This window comes from Squalius cephalus, assembly GCF_949319135.1.
Source record: "Squalius cephalus genome assembly, chromosome: 4".
In the NCBI taxonomy this organism is placed as follows: Eukaryota; Metazoa; Chordata; class Actinopteri; order Cypriniformes; family Leuciscidae; genus Squalius; species Squalius cephalus.
In genome coordinates this window covers 8,342,970-8,361,809 of record NC_137125.1, presented here as the reverse complement: position 1 = coordinate 8,361,809, position 18,840 = coordinate 8,342,970, and positions in this window count along the sequence as shown.

The window sequence follows — 18,840 nt, the reverse complement described above, 5'->3', positions numbered from 1 at the left end:
CCTTTGCCTGTTTGCTGCGGAGTGGAACAACCATGGACTCAGAACAGAGAGACGCCAAACCCCTAGTCAAAATTTTGTTCGAGGCTGCCTGAGTTTGCAGAACTCATCACTGACTGCAATTCGGGATATTTTTGCAAACCCAACTCAGCCTGTGGCTTCAAGTACTGGCCCAGCCCCAGGTCAGTTATTTCGAGCTTCTCCAGAGGCACAGTCTCTGTTCCAGTGGCAGGAAAGAGTGCATGTTCCTGATACACTGTTTGAACTAGAGCAAAATTGTTTGCAGCAACTTGTTGAACAATGTGACCCTCTTGGTGAGGACAGAGGTTCGCTGGGAATACACATACTCCAAAGAGTTCTGGCTTTCCTGAGGCAATGGCAAAATTTGTCATAATGTCGATGACATTGTCGATGACTATGACATTTGTCATAATGTCTATGGAGACATGTCCTTGTCCCTTTCATGTATTCAGTTTTTTTTTTTTTTTTTTTTTTTCAGTATTTCATATGGTTTCTCTGGGAAGAAATTGTTGTTCTGCAGTTTATTTACCATGCTAGGTGTGTTTAATTATTTGTAACCTGGCTTGTCCATACTGTATTTTATGTTATTCATATTTTATGTTGTATTACATATATTAAGCATTGAGAGACTTCATCTCAACTACAGCTGGTTAAATAAATGTATGCAACTGAGGAATAGAAAAGATTCTTTGTTTGTTTACTTCCCAGCAAACACATTTACGTTGTGGCAACGTCTGTGGCACAATGCATTTCTGCAATGGCAACGTCACTGTATACGTGCTCGCAACATTGCAACAACGTAGAATTGTAAGACGCCACAGGGCTGTAGCAACGTTGTTGCGCGACATTCAGCAACTGAGAGATGACGTTCTGACAATATTTTTATATGCTGCTATATCCCCCATTTAGCATTTTGTTATTTAATTATATACTTTTTATCGTTTATTGTTTATCTATATTATTATTTAATGGGGCTATCAACACCTGCAAGTGTACACTTTGAAGAATAAAAATTGACAGAAGGTTTCGTTAATTCAACTTTATTAAAACTGCATATGGTAATCAAATTGCACTTCCAAAAGTCATACATTTGTGAAAAAAATATATATATACGAATATACAAATTTATTTTAAGTGTAATAAATAAAACATAAAAAGCAAAGGCAGATCAGAACATTTAATGAACAAAACCGGGTCTGTATGGCAGTAGCCGAAAGCCGGCCGATAAAGGTCGGTAACCGGGGAAACATCCACATATCCAAAGGAGCAAAGAAACAAATGAGACTAAATAGCGGAAAAATCAAATTACAAACTAAACAGTGCGAGCGAGGCTACATTAATCACATTAGAAATTAAAGTTGTAGGTTGGGTTTGATAGCTGAGGTAGGATAAATTAAACGCAATACTCACGTATCCTTGCTCGATGATGAATGAGAACACAATGAGCCCAACAGGTGGTTGGAATTTAAAAGGCTGATTTTCCCGCTTCAGGGCAGTGACGAGTACATTATGTAGTCCAGTGGTTGTCAAGACACCGTTGGCACAACCTTAAGCAATGGCCCTGAACGGTGGTTTAATGTCAACATTGTGACAACGCTGTAACAACCTTCACTACTCAACGTAGTTATAGTAACCTTTTGGCCATGTTGATAAAACGTTGTCAGAAGGTTGGCTACGTTGCGCCAACGTTCTGTGTTAGCTGGGTTGTTAATGGGATAATGTAACCAAACTCTTATCAAAGCTGTAATCTTAAATCATCCACCTTTGTCTCCGTAAATTAATATTTTGGGCAGTTAGTAAGGCCCGGAGTGTCTGTTGTTTACACTGTTCACACTTTATGCAAATAGTTCGCTTAATTCCGCCTACCAGTATGTGAATAGATCTGGAATGCTTTGCGACAATGCAAAATTGTGAAAAGCGCTATAGAAATACATTTGAATCGAATTGAATTTATTTATAGGCTAATAATACTTTTTATAAGCATATTCATAAAATAGTAGACCCAGCCTGATCTGCCGGCCATTTGATTTCGCCCTGCAGCTCAGGCTGGAAACCTGTGCATTTATCTCTGCTGCTTCCTTAACAAATTTGCGGGAACCAATCACAAACTGGCTTATCCACCTGGCGCGCTATTGGCGTGTTTAATCCAATCCAATTCCAGAGGCGCTCTGTCCAATTCCTTTTAACCTCTCGGCGATGGTAAATGGCTTCTTTTTAGCAAATAAATCGCTCGAGTGCGTGTAAATACCACAATTTTTTTTTCTTTTTGTTGCATAACCTGCAAAAATCGCTGATTCCATTGCTGCTTCTGTGATTACACATTTCCTGCTTGGAGTTTTTGCGTAGCTCTGCAAAGTACGTCACCCGGAAACAGACTTCTCACCAAAACAATAAGATCCCGTATTATTACTGAAGTAGATAGTCCATCATACAAACTACACCACAACCCTTTTGCATTAGCCTGCTACATATTGCTATACTTCGTAAAAACGAGGAACAAAAACAATTCAATTCCAAAAAAACACACGTCTTACAATCATTATATTATATGACATCAGAATGAACCTTTATAAGGTAGTACAAAATATATTATTCACTGTTAGCAATATTAATGTCCATTTTAAGGCAATAGCAGTGTGATAATAAATAATTATATGTGAGATGTATATTACAGTCTTGTATGATGGTCAAGAGCAGCGGTAGTCCTCTCTTGGGCTGGCGTCATCTTGTTTTAATAGTTCAATCGTTTAGGAAGGCTCTACCTCCTTTCGTGGACTTAGCTATCCTGGGAACTGCTAAAAGTCAAGAGCTTTATGGTCTTAAAAAGCGAAATGGACTATATCGTGAAGCATCTACCTAGGCCTATCTAAATCATTATAATCAGCAATAAAGGGACCCACAGCAGCCACTGTTAGCGGACTTAAAACAGTTGCTACACCTAAAGCCTTATACAAGCTGTCATTTCCGTAATAAGTAAGCCTACCGCCTGCTACTCGATCAGTTGTCAGCTATCGGGTAGTCTTCCGAAATTTAAAAGACATACAGTACACCAACAGACCAATACAAAAGAAACGAAACTGAAAGAAAATAATACGGTCGGACACTAAGAGCAAAACGACATCGCTGCCCGTGCACGCATACCAATGCCCTATTGAAGGTAGTAAACAGAGGCTAAAATCATACTATATACCCACATATGATAAAGGAAAAAGGGGGATACACGTGCCCAATGAAGAAATAAAAAATAGATAGATAAAAAGATAAAAGTCCAAACACTAATCCTAACATCGTTAGAAAAACAGAACCCGATCATTCAGATCGACAATCTACTACATATGTCTTTCTATCTACTTCATTAGATGGGCTGAACTTTGAAGAAAAGGGAGGTGCTGATTATAATATTATACAAAACGCTGTCTTTGTCAGACAGAAGCACCGCAAATTACGCTGCACAATGGATGGCCTGCGGCGTCAGAAACCGCGTTGTTGGCTGGATCAAAAAAACGCTGATAATGATTTTTAAAATAATTTTGCTTTGCAAACGCCGTACTTTACGCCGTCTTTTCGTCTTAAATGCCGTTTTGAGAGGCGTTTCGTTAGTGGCGAATTTGACCCTTTTGGCGTTCCATACACGAGCGCTGTCTTGCTCTGTCTCTCTCCCTCGCGCATATTAATCAAAATCAATTGACACGACAGTAAAAAAGGCCGAAGTTTCACGTGGAGCATTCGGAGATTTTTCTTTCTCCTGAATTACCGCGGGGTGTGAACTGTGCTAAAAACAAAACGTGGCCTTATCTTCTCTGAAAAGCGCTCCGCACATTCAGCGAACATAATCCACAGTTTCAATAAACGAAAAACCTATCCAGTGATGAAATGTTTTCTGTGTTGACACAAATCTTGTGCGATGTCCTAAACTACCGAGATTATCACACAACGCGTGCCGCAGGCTACACGTCCACTAATGACTCGTCCAATTTCGCGAACTAATGATTCCTTTGAACCGATTTACTTTAATGAATGGTTAAAACAACTGATCTGTCCAACACTGAACTCACGAGACGGTGTATGAATCGGTGTATAAAACCTTACAATAATGTTCCATTTATTAAACTCTTGTTAACATTAACTATTAATAATCTGCACTTCTACAGCATTTTTAATGTTAATTTCAACATTTAGGCTACTAATACACTCTTAAAATGGATGTGTTAAAAACAACACAACCTGTGTTATATCTTAACACACCTGTGTGTCTAGTTAAGGACAACACATTTTGTGTTACTTTTAATTCAACCAGTGTGTTATTGTTCTTAACACAGGGAGTGTGTTAAAATAATTAAGACACTAATGTGTCATAATTCACACAATTTGTGTCATAGATGTGCTATTTTTGACCAGTTAAAATGAACACAAAACAAAAGAAGTCAGCATTCACATGTCATTTGAATTTCATAAAGACATTTTTAAAACAAGTGTATATCTTGGATTTACAAAAAGGTTTTCTTTGTATGAAATCATGTGAAGAGGTTTTACATCAGCAGCATTTCTCAAATTAATCAATTTGTATTAATTTGTTCTTTGGACTGCATAAGCATACAAGTATGGGTGAAAGTACATTTGTGATATACTCTAAGAAAAACTAAAACAATTTCTTTTTCACATTGTGGAACTATGTGTAAAACTTCACCAAAGAGACGCTCTTCTCTTAAGTCACAGTTTAAAGCAAGTACACAACCAGTTTGAAAAGTCTGACTGAACAGAGTGAGAAACATAAACAGTACAATTTGTAATTTTTAAAATGTGAGCAATTTACCATCACTTTTGGTTGAATCCACAAAGAGCTTTTGCATTTGTTCATTGCCTTGCTTTCTTGCAGTGTCACTTCTGTTTCCAAGGAAGATTTCTGTTGGCTTGATAAAAGAGTGGTTTTCAGCAAAATACTTGGTCATTTTGTACGGGGTATCAACTTCCTCAAACATATTTCGTCCTCTTTCAAAATCTTTCATCAAAGTCTGCAATTCATCATTGGGTATAGAGTAACGATTAAGCAGAGATGTGGTTTCTTTTGTGCATGTGATGCTTCTTTCCATCGGTCAGGGTACAATTTGAAGAGGAGTACATTTTTGCAACAAATGCTGTTAAGTTATATTAATTTGAACTTGATATTAAATTGAGAAAAAGTAGTAAAGGTAAGAGGTAGCTATAAAGTGCATATTTTTGTTTGAATATAAGAGGATGTTTGTGTGGTGTACGCAAATGCAAATATATATACAGATTTGATGCTTGCAACAAAACATGCACATCGATCTGATTACTTTATGTAGCGGTAAAGTAAACAGTATGTTTGGAATCATCAATCGGAATTAATACATTCGGCATCAAGTAATATGTATCAATCAAGGCAACTTATGGTCAGATTTATAAAAAAAAAGCTATGCATTTGTAGAGATTATAAGTGTATGAGTTGTCCCACACAATCAGAATCTCAACACTGTTTGGCCAAACTGTCTTTATATTGTTATTACTGTGATGAGTTTTCACTGTGATGCTTTAAAGGATTAGTTCACTTTCTAAAAAAATGTGCTGGTAATTTACTCACCACGATGTCATCCAAGATATCCATGTCTTTCTTTCTTCAGTGGAAAAAGAAATTACGTTTTTTGAGGAAAACATTTCAGGATTTTTCTACACAGAATGTACTTCAATGGCAACAACGATCCCAACGTTCAAAGAAGGTTCAAATGTTCTTCTCAATGCAGCTTCAGAGTCTCTACACGATCCCAGCCGAGAAATAAGGGTCTTATCTAGCGAAACCATCTCATCACGTTGGAAAGGTCACCAAAAAAGATGTCGGACAATTTTGAAGTTGGAGGAGAAGATGAGATGGAGTATTTCGCCCCTTCGCTGCCTTTTTGAACCAGAGCACACAGACAAATAACAGATGACGTGACGTGTCACCTTTCCAGCGTGATGACGTAATGCTTGGCGCATCTCAGAGATGGTACATGATGGGCATTTGTGGTTAAAAAAGTATATAATTGTTGTTGTTTTTTGTGTGAAAATAACAGATCGTTTCGCTAGATAAGACCTTTATTTCTCGACTGGGATTGTGTCGAGACTCTGAAGCTGCATTGAGACGGACATTTGAACCTTCTTTGAACATTGGAATATTTAGTTTCCATTAAAGTCCATTAAATGGAGAAAAATCCTGAATTTTTTACCTCAAAAACCTTAATTTCTTTCCAACTGAAGAAAGAAAGACATGGATATCTTGGATGACAAGGAGAACAGTAAATTATTAAGATTTTTTTTTTTTTTCAAAGTGAAGTAATCCTTTAAAACATTCTAGTACCCTCAGTATAGCTTAATTGTGTAAAGCCTAACACAATACACCTAAACCGCTTATCCTCTTTTAGGTTGCTGAAAAAAAATATACAGTGATAAATTATTATTATTTTCAGTGAATGTCCAGCATTTTTAGAATGTAGGTGAACAAGTTGAAAGTGTGTTAGCTAAGTAGCATTTTATAATTTCAACTTACTCCTCCTGCCAAACGATCTTTTGTTGGGTTTTGTCTTCTTCTTCTTCTTCTTCTTTTCTGCCTCAGAAGAAGACGTGGAAGATGAGGAGGAGGAGGAGGAGGAGGACAACGAAGAGGATGTTGAGGAGTAGCTAATCCTCTTCTTTGTTGGTTTCTCTAAAAGAAAATAAATGTACTTTAAGTCTCTCTGCTTTAACTTCTTTTAAACTAATTCTTTACACGTATTTTAAAAAATTTCATACAACAACCTATACAAAAGCATGTCAGGGGAAACGTGAAATATAAATATTTAAAAGTACATCATGTTTAAAAACAACAATGTAACTTACTGTAGCTGTGAGGAGGGGCAGGTGCAGCAGCAGCAGAGTCCATCATTTGATCTAGCTCTGTTCTCAGCTGATCTCTCTTATCCATCAACTCACTCTTCTCTTCATTTAGTTTTTTTAATAGAACAGAGCCAGATGGAGCAACATTACTCCCCTCATCAGATGCAACTGCTGGGGGGGAGTATCAGCTGGTTATAACAGCTCCTGCTAATGACCAGCTTTGGCTAGCCTCCATCTTAATCTGTTATTTTTCACTTGGAAACTCATGGTCTTTATAAAACTTTCCACCACAATTAGATGTTGGCAGCAAATGTTTGCCAAAGCTGACTTGCATAGTACACACACACACACCCTAACAACAACAATAATGATAATACAAAATAAGTAGTAGGCCTAGTAGTGGCATTGCGTTACTGTTCTGGGAAATACATCTAGCGTCCAGTTTACCTTCCGCAGAGTACTCTGCAGGGCTCTCAAGTGTCACGCATTGAACTATTTATATATTTAATATGCCGCAGCGCCCACAATTTCTCTGCCCACGCCGCTCTCACTGTGGAACCGGCAGGAATCAAGCGCGTCTCACTTGGAATTTTTAGTCAAGCCTGCCACTTATAAGCCAATCAAAAAAAAAAAAAAAAAAGGGGCTGCACAATAGCCAATCAGAAAATAGCACTATTGTATCTGGGTAGGATTTAACGCAACAACCAATGAAATAAAAAGCATATCCTGGAATTGTTCTAGTGATTCTGCCACAACGTCTCCATCACTTTGAGCACAGAGTAAGTCATATCTCCTGTTTTAAAGGGGGGGTGAAATGCTATTTCATGCATACTGAGTTTTTTACACTGGTAAAGAGTTGGATTCCCATGCTAAACATGGACAAAGTTTCAAAATCTAAGTTGTACGTTTGAAGGAGTATTTTTGTTCCAAAAATACTCCTTCCGGTTTGTCACAAGTTTCGGAAAGTTTTTTTCGAGTATGGCTCTGTCTTACGTAAGATAGGGCGGAATTTCCTTATATGGGTCCTAAGGGCACTTCTCCGGTAAGATCGCGGGCGTGCGCGCACTCGTAGACTAGAGCAAGAGAGTGAAAGCAGTTCGCCATCAAAGCGCCCTGCCCGGCTTTTGGGAAGTCAATGTCACCAAAGAAGTGTGTTTTTGGTTGCCAGGGCAAGACAACCCTGCACAGATTCCCAAAGAACCCAGCGTTAAGGAACCCGTGGATGGAGTTTGTTTTCCTGAGCATAAACGGAGTTGTGTAACTGTTAGACTGTTTGTTCCCTGCATTTCGACGATGATTGTTTTATAAACAAAGCCCATATCGACGGATTTGCAGATCGTCTAATGCTTAAGGATCGAGCAGTCACAATGATAAAGGTTCGCGGTCGTGCGTTGGAACCGGACGGTGAGTAAAACTGTTTGTTGAACAAATGTCTCTGTGTGTTGTCACTAGCTTGGCGCGTTAGCACAGCTTTAGTTTCGCCCACACGGCCCGCCCCCAGCCGCTCGGTTTTTTCCGGAAAGACTCGGTACAGCCTATCTTTCTGTTAAAAATTTAATAAAACAAAAGACTTTTTGGAGATATGAAGGATGCAATATTACTCTATAGGTACTCAAGATTAACAGGAGATTGAGTGAAAATGAGCATTTCACCCCCCCTTTAATGTTACAACAAATTCACAACTTGTTTGACACAAACAGTGTCTGTTGTTAGAGAATGTTTCCCAGATAATCAGCATCAGTTTTTCGTGAGTGTCTAACTTAGCCAACAGTTTTACAGCCTGTTTGTTCACTGACAACACCTGCTCAGAACAAGTAGTCTAGGCCTAGTCATATTTTTGTTATCACACGATGACTGACATATTGTCACATTATAAACATCTCTCTCTCCAAATAGGCTTAATAATTGTATTAGCACTAAATAAATTAAAGTGTATTGCATAGTAAATGTTATAGGTCACTTTTAAAATCTTGTCATATTTTATAATTATATCCTGGCCATGGATGCATTAATCATTGCATCTGTCTTTCAAAGATGTCAGGTAAATAGCAATTAAGCATCCTCTCATTTGCCCTGAGAGGAAAGCCCCCTAAAAAGGCCAGGATAGAAGATGCTGGCCCAGAGAAGGTGGCGAAAAGTGTAGGGCCCATTAGAGGAGGAGACAGAGGAAGAGACAGTGCAGGTCGAAGGCAACAAGTCTAAAAAGGCAACAAACACTTACAATAAACAACACCAGTCATAATCTCTCTCTCTCTCTCTCTCTCTCTCTCTCTCTCTCTCTCTCTCTCTCTCTCACACACACACACACACACACACACACACACACCTACATGCGGATGTTGTTGGGGGATGTCACTCTTGCCTGTCTTCAAAACTTGAGAGCCCTGCCTTAGTGATAACATGACCAAATGGGTGAATGCTGCACATATTTACAGTTGACACGTGCACACTGTAAAGTGCTTTGAGTAGTACAGTATGAATGCAGTTCATCTGTTATTTCTCATCCACTCGATAAGAAAGTTTGACTATTATATTGCCCCTGTAATTCTGTCATAATGCATGCCTGTATTTGTTATGAACTCAAGAATTCATGAGCATCAATTATATTTGCTGTGTGTTAAAATTTTGCTCTGGTAGATAATTTAGGTCTGTGATGTGTTATGGTGAAGATGTGATTACTTAAGGGTATTACCACTAAAGGGTATTACCACTAAAATAAAAAATAAAAATCACAATTACATCTACCTTCAAATTTGATAGTTAAATTGTACTTTTAAATTAGTGAGGACAAAGTATCATTGAAAAAATTATTCAACTTTATCTATATTGGCAAAAAATACTGCCTTTCTGACCTTGCGCTGGCATGCTCACTTAATAACAAATGGCACCACTGAATGTACTTCCTAGATGATCTGGACAGTTTAATGTCATGTATGAAACTGTACGTACCAGGGTATTGGCTTCATCCTTGATGGATGCAATGTTGTGGTTTTTCTTACGACCAACCACCCATTCCTCTCGCTTCTCATCAAACCTCTGAAGTTCTTCTTGAGGCGCTGCTTCAGAGGCTGCTCCTTTTTACAGTGTGAACAGATCTTTTGTGCACAAAATAAAATGCCCTGACAAAAAGGGCAGATCTTTTTTTTTTATAATGCCCCCCGGCATTATAACAGTCAGATACAGACAGACAGACAGACTGACAAAGATGGATAAGACAGACAAGTAGACAAAAACAGACGGAGAGAAAAGAACGAGCAATAGATAAAGACTGTGAAATAGATGGAGAGATGGACAGAAATATAGATATTGAGAACAGAGAGGATGTGAGATATAGAAAATAAAGAAGAGACAGAGGTTGCCTCTTAAAAGTGCCTTTGGGTGTTGTAAATCAGGTGTGGCTATAGGTTCGGACAGGTGATGTGTTTGACAGGATCTGCAGGGAGAACAACAGAAAATGTTAATTATGTAGTGTTATGTACCCTATTAATTACCCTAATAGTGAGTGATTCCCATTTTCTTATAAATACTTAGGATAAATAAATACAGATTCATGTTGTTCCTATTTCCTGTGCGACTGTTAAAAGGCACGTAATTATTTTTTTTATTTTTTAAAGGCGCGTAACATGTGTCTGGGGTTCGTCATCCCAGATTTAAAGGCAGCGTTATGTGCAGTATAACGTTAGACCAAGTGATAATATTGTTATTACTGACTGAATTATCAAGCACACTTTCGCGTTTGTGTTGAAAAAAGATGAGGATATCATTAAAAGAGAATCGGCGGCGAGTCCTCAGTTTTATCTGTCGTCATTACTATAGTAACGGTCGATAAGGCTCGTGGGAAATGTAGTTACTGTTAGATTTGACACACCAAACCGATGGAAAACCGGTATTTCTCAGAAAAGAAACAGGAACATTTAGAAGCGATAGCCGTAACTCAACTCTGCAGTCGCGTTCAGGAATAATATATTTACTATATATTTTGAGTGTTATGAAGCACTGACGATGGTTTACAATGTTGAGTAGCCTACCGATTATAAAGCAATAAAACAAGGATTAAAATCTCCTGATTAAATGTTGGGCAATGTAGCCCTTAAAGTTTGCAAAATGAATAACAAAATATAGCTGCGAGCAGCGATTACGGGCCCAAGCCGGTGACACCGCAACCCCGGAGCCTTTAGTTACCTAAAGGCACCGGGGATGGCGGTGCCACCGGCTTTGGCCCTCAATCGCTGCTCGCAGCTATTACATTTACATTACATTTATTCATTTAGCTGACGCTTTTATCCAAAGCGACTTACAATTGCTATATATGTCAGAGGTCGCACGCCTCTGGAGCAACTAGGGGTTAAGTGTCTTGCTCAGGGACACATTGGTGTCGCACAGTGGATTCGAACCCGGGTCTCTCACACCAAAGGCATGCGTCTTATCCACTGCGCCACACCACCCCGGTATAAGCTATAAATATAAGCTATATTTATATATATATATATATATATGTATATACATATCTATCTATCTATCTATCTATCTATATATATTTAGTTACCTAAAGTCACCAGGGTGGCGGTGCCGCCGGCTTTGGCCCTTCATCGCTGCTCGCAGCTATATTTATATATATACAGTACAGGCCAAAAGTTTGGACACATTACTATTTTTAATGTTTTTGAAAGAAGTTTCTTCTGCTCATCAAGCCTGCATTTATTTGATCAAAAATACAGAAAAAAATTTAATATTGTGATATATTATTACAATTTAAAATAATTGGTTTTCAATTTATTATACTTTAAATTATCATTTATTTTGGTGATGCAAAGCTGAATTTTCAGGATCATTACTCCAGTCTATCAAATGATCCTTTAGAAATCATTCTAATATGATGATTCATTATCAAAGTTGGAAACAGTTCTGCTGCTTAATATTTTTTCATAACCTGTGATACTTTTTTAGGATACTTTGATGAATAAAAAAAAGAAAAAGAAAAAAGAAAAGAAAAAAAAAGAAGCAAATGTTTTCAAGATAGAAATCTTTTATAACAACAATATACACTACTGGTCAGTAATTTGGGGTCAGTAATTTTTTTCTTTATTTTTTTTAAATAAATCAATAATTTTATTCAGCAAGGATGTGTTAAATTGATAAAAAGTGACAATAAAGAAGATTTATATTTAAAAACAATTTTTTTTATTTTGAATAAATGCAGTTCTTTTTAACCTTTTATTCATCAAATATATTAGGCAGCAGAACTGTTTCCAACACTCATAATAAATCAGAACATTAGAATGATTTCTAAAGGATCATGTGATTGACTGGATGTCACATGTGACACTGAAGACTGGAGTAATGATCCTGAAAATTCAGCTTTGCATCACCGAAATAAATGATAATTTAAAGTATAATAAATTGAAAACCAATTATTTTAAATTGTAATAATATATCACAATATTAAATTTTTTTCTGTATTTTTGATCAAATAAATGCAGGCTTGATGAGCAGAAGAAACTTCTTTCAAAAACATTCAAAATAGTAATGTGTCCAAACTTTTGGCCTGTACTGTATATATATATATATATATATATATATATATATATATATATATATATATAAAACAGAAAATATTACTTGTCTTACCTTACTCTTATTTTATGATACACTCAAAATATTCCACAACAGTGATTAATGTTGATTAACCCCGTTGATTAACCGGTGGTAAAATATTCTCACCGTCACATACCTAGTATATTTTTATATAGATACAATAGGCCTACCTGATTTTGAACACAAGAGGGCAGTATAGCCCTATGTATGACTTGACTTTTATGGGACTAAAGAGTACAATTGCTATTTTTAAACGTATAAGTAATTCTTAAATTGAAAAAAAAAAGAATAAAATGGGTTTAGTTGTGATATTTGTATACTTTTATATAGAAATAAATGGTGTATAATTACATTTTTAGAAGATGAGGCTTTTAGCGTTTCCTTTTTGTACATTACTTTAATCCCTCACTATATCAAAACTGTTTGAAATATTTAATATCCGTTCACAATTTAGCATCTTTAATGTATTTTCATCGTGTTGAAAAAGTTTGGTGTGAAAAAAATAAACCAGTTAGGAGGAGTAGCTAAAAACTCAGAGTCTGAAATATCCCAAAAATCCACATTCAGACCTAAATATCTGACTTCCTGTTGGTTGGAGCAAATTACTTTAAATTAGAAAGTTGTCCGGCTCGATGAGACCAATGTACGTACTGATTTTTGTTACTGTATATACAACTAACCCCCCCACTTTTGTCAAAGGCATTTTGAAAGTGACACACTTCCTGCTGCCAGTTGGTGGTGCTATAACTTTGACTCACAATAGTTACATCCATCTGATCGGCCTCTTACCACGAACACACTGGTGAAGTTTCATCAAGATCAGTTAATGTATGCAGAAGTTATACCGCTTCATGTTTCACTTTTCTCGCCATAAATTCGTTTCCTCGCCACGGCCAAACCGTTCGAGATATCAAAAATCCTTCCGCAATTTAGCATCCTCAATGACTTGACTTCATGCACACCGAGTTTGGTGGGGATTGGATGAATTCTCTAGGAGGAGTACTTCGCATTCCACAGCAAGCGTTTTCCAAACAACCCATAATAGCCGACTTCCTGTTGGGCTGGCGTAAAACTTGACCAGGGAAAAGTTGTTCGGCCCGATGAGATCTATATGTGTACCGAGTTTCATATTAATTCATGCAAGCGTGTTTGATCTATGGACCAAGTTTTCAGACCCAGTTCAAGGGGGCGCTGTTGAGCCCCCCTACCACGCCCGGGTACCAGCTTCAGCCCGGCCCTGATGCCAGGGGGTTCTGACTTGTGTGCAAAGTTTCAAGAGTTTTTGAGCACGTTAAGGACCCCAAAAGCCCCTGAAACCTTGATTAACAATATAAAAGCAATAGTCAAATCCCCCCCTCCCCTCACACACACAGAGACACAGAGAGAGGGAGAGAAAATTCTCCAGAAAATCCACATTCAAACCAAAATATCTCTCTTCCTCTTGGTCCGAGCTAGTTACTGTAAATTAGAAAGTTGTCCGTCTTGATGAGAACAATACACATACCAAGTTTTGTTGCTGTTGATAAAACTAACCCCCCCACTTTTGACTAAAGGTGGCGCTACTGAGCCATTTCACCACGCCCGTTTCTGAAACTTTGCACATGTCTACTGGATAATAAATGTGATGTGTCTGTCGAGTTTCATGCATTTTCAAGCATGTAAAGAGTCTCAAAAGCATCCGAAAAGAATATTAAAGTTTGATGCGTTGCCACGGCAACAGTATCTAAGATATCAATAATCCTTTCACAGGTCTATATCTGCCGTGTGTCTACATTATACACATAAAGTTTGAAGCAAATCGGGTAAAAATAAGAGGGTGATTTCAAAGCATTTTGAAAGTGACACACTTCCTGTTGCCAGTTGGTGGCGCTATAACTTTGACTCACAAATGTCACATCCATGTGATCGGCCTCTTACAACTAACACACTGCTGAAGTTTCATCAAGATCAGTTAATGTATGCAGAAGTTATAACACACTTCCTGTTTGAATTATTCGCCATAAATTCGTTTCCTTGCCACGGCCAAACCGTTCGAGATATCAAAAATCCGTCCGCAATTTAGCATCCTCAATGTCTTGACTTCATGCCGACCGAGTTTGGAGGCGAATGGATGAATTTCCTAGGAGGAGTACATCAAATTCCACAGCATGCGTTTCCAAACAACCTATAATAGCCGACTTCCTGTTGGTCTGGCGTAAAACTTAGAGCACGAAAGTTGTTCGGCCCGATGAGGTCTATATGTGTACCGAGTTTCATATTATTACATGCAAGCGTGTCTGATTTATGGACAAGTGTTCGGATCCTGTTCCAGGGGGCGCTGTCGAGGCCCCCTGCCACGCCCGGGTACCAGCTTCAGCCCGGCCCTGATGGCCGCGGGTTCTGACCTGTGTGCAAAATTTCAAGAGTTTTCGAGCATGTTAAGGGCCCCAAATGTGCCCGAAAGGTTGACAAAATAATAATAATAATAATAATAATAATAATAATAAATATAGCTGCGAGCAGCGATTACGGGCCCAAGCCGGTGGCACCGCAACCCCGGTGCCTTTAGTTACCTAAAGGCACCGGGGTGGCGGTACCGCCGGCTTAGGCCCTCCATCGCTGCTCGCAGCTATATTTATATATATATATATATATATATATATATATATATATATATATATATATATATATACATACATACATACATACACACACATACATATATATGTATATATATATATATATATATATTATTGTTCAAAAGTTTGGGGTCAGTAAGATTTTTAATGTTTTTAGGAGAAGTCTCTTCTGCTCACCAAGGCTGCATTTATTGATTAAAAATACAAACAAAAACAGTAATATTGTGAAATATTATTCCAATTTAAAACAGCTGTTTTCAATTTTTAAATATTTTACATAGTAATTCATTTCTGTGATCAAAGTTGAGTTTTCAGCATCATTACTCCAGTCTTCAGTGTCACATGATCCTTCAGAAATCATACTAATATGATGATTGATGCTCAATAAATATTCATTATTATTTTCAATGTTGAAAACAGTTGTGTACAGATTTTTTTTTTCAAAATGCTTTGATGAATGTAAAGTTCAAAAGAACAGCATATATTTCAAATATATATATTTTTAACATTATAAATGTCTTTACTGTAACTGTTGATCAGTTTAACTCATCCTTCATAAATAAAAGTACTGATTTATTTTATTTATTTCCCCCAAAAATAAAATTTTAATTATTACTAACCCAAAACTTTTGAGCGGTAGTGTTTAACGTTACAAAAGCTTTAGATTTCAGATAACTGCTGTTCTTTTGAACTTTCTATTCATCAAAGACTGTACACAACTGTTTTCGACATTTAAAATAATAATGAATGTTTCTTGAGTATCAATCATCATATTAGAATAATTTCTGAAGGATCATGTGACAGTGACGACTGGAGTAATGATGCTGAAAACTCAGCTTTGATCACAGGAATAAATAACAGTTTAAAATATATTAAAATAGAAAGCAGCTGTTTTAAATTGGAATAATATTTTACAATATTACTGTTTTTGTTTGTATTTTTAATCAAATAAATGCAGCCTTGGTGAGCAGAAGAAACTTCTCTGTTATGTGCGCGCCACAGACTGCACGCACGTCCGCTTAGAGTTCCGCCTTTTGCCTTCCGTCAATATTACGTTATTAGAAAAATATTTTTTTAGAGAATCGATTTTTTGACATTTGTGAATCGATTCAGAATCGTCCACGTCCGCATCGCGATGCATCTAAGAATAAATTTTTTCTCCCACCCCTAGATTTCATACAACAGGTTAATAAACAGTTACAATTAAGTCACTTACATTTTAGATGCAATGTTGACTGTTTTTGTTCTGTTTCAGCAGCGAAAATAGTTAAACAAAGATCACGGCAGAACCATCACGCATCACGTGTTTTCTCATAACTGAACGATTCAGCATTTTTAACGAATCGGTTGACTCAAAGATTGAATGATCAATCCATAAACATCTGTCTTAATCATGATCGACTCATTCGAATGAATCGTTTGAACGAATGAATCAATGACTCGCTTATTAAGATGGATGCCTGGCGACACCTAATGGCGGTTTAGTGTTGTTTAAAAGCATCATTCTTTCCCACATGTGTGTGATTTGTGTGTGCAACATTATCATTATTTTTCTTTCACTATTATATTAGCGATTTAAAAGCACCCACTCGTGTCACACGTCGATTAACCGGTGGGAAAATATCCTCAGACACATACCTAATAAATGTATATTTAAATACAATATTGGCCTACCTGGTAAAAAGTTTTATATACTATTTTGATGTCCTTTTGGACACAAGAGGGCAGTATAGCCCTATGTTTGCTTTTTTGTTGAACCAAATAGCACTAAATAGCCTGTTTTAACTTTTTCATTCTTCTTGAATTGCAAAAACAGAATAAAATGGGTTTAGTTGTGATATTTGTATTCTTTTATATAGAAATAAATGGTATATAATTACATTTTTAGAAGATTTTTAGTGTTTCCTTTTTGGACATTACTTTAATCCCTCGCCATAGCAAAACCGTTTGAGATATTTATTATCCATTCACAATTTAGCATATTTAATGTAGTTTCATCATGTTGAAAAAGTTTGGTACAAATAAAATAAATAGTTTAAGAGGAGTGGCTAAAAATTCAGAGGCTGATTTTGCAAAAAAATTCACATTCAGACCAAAATATCTGACTTCCTGATGGCCAGAGCTATTGAATGTAAATTAGAAAGTTGTCCGGCTTGATGAGAACAATATACAAACTGTTTTTTCTTTACTGTAGTTAAGACTAACCCCCCCACTTTTGTCAAAAGCATGTTGAAAGTGACACACTTCCTGCTGCCAGTTGGTGGCGCTATAACTTTGACTCACAATAGCTACATCCATCTGATCGGCCTCTTACCACGAACACACTGCTGAAGTTTCATCAAGATCAGTTAATGTATGCAGAAGTTATTCCACTTCCGTGTTTCTCTTTTCTCGCCATAAATTCGATTCCTCGCCACAGCCAAACCGTTCGAGATATCAAAAATCCGTCCGCAATTTAGCATCCTCAAAGTCTTGACTACATGCACACCGAGTTTGAAGGGGACACGGTGAATTTTCTAGGAGGAGTATTTCACATTCCACAGCAAGCGTTTTCCAAACAACCCATAATAGCCGACTTCCTGTTGGGCTGGCGTAAAACTTGACCGGGGTAAAGTTGTTCGGCCCGATGAGATCTATATGTGTACCGAGTTTCATATTAATTCATGCAAGCGTGTTTGATATATGGATCAAGTTTTAGAACCCCGTTCAAGGGGGCGCTGTTGAGCCCCCCAGCCACGCCCGGGTACCAGCTTCAGCCCGGCCCTGATGGCCGTGGGTTCTGACCTGTGTGCAAAGTTTCAAGAGTTTTTGAGCACGTTAAGGACCCCAAAAGCCCCTGAAACCTTGATTAACAATATAAAAGCAATAGTCAAATCCCCCCCTCCCCTCACACACACACAGACACAGAGAGAGGGAGAGAAAATTCTTCAGAAAATCCACATTCAAACCAAAATATCTCTCTTCCTGTTGGTCGGAGATGGTTCATGTAAATTAGAAAGTTGTCCGTCTTGATGAGAACAATACACATACCAAGTTTTGTGATTCTAGGAAAAACTAAGCCCCCATTTTTGACTAAAGGTGGCGCTACTGAGCCATTCCACCACGCCCGTTTCTGAAACTTTGCACATGTCTACGGGCTAATAAATGTGATGTGTCTGTTGAGTTTCATGCAATTTCAAGTATGTTAAGAGTCTCAAAAGCATCAAAAAATAATATTAAAGTTTGATGCGTTGCCACGGCAACAGTATCTAAGATATCAATAATCCTTTCACAGGTTTACATCTGCCGTGTGTCTACATTGTACACATAAAGTTTGAAGCAAATCGGGTAAAAATAAGACACTGATTTCAAAGCATTTTGAAAGTGATGTACTTCCTGCTGCCTGTTGGTGGCGCTATAACTTTGACTCACAATAGTCACATCCATGTGATCGGCCTCTTACAACGAACACACTGCTGAAGTTTCATCAAGATCAGTTAATGTATGCAGAAGTTATAACACACTTCCTGTTTCATTTTTTCGCCATAAATTCGTTTCCTCGCCACGGCCAAACCGTTCGAGATATCAAAAATCCGTCTGCAATTTAGCATCCTCAATGTCTTGACTTCATGCACACCGAGTTTGGAGGCGAATCGATGAATTCCCTAGGAGGAGTACATTAAATTCCACAGCATGCGTTTCCAAACAACGCTAAATAGCCAACTTCCTGTTTGGCTGGCGTAAAACTTAGAGCACGAAAGTT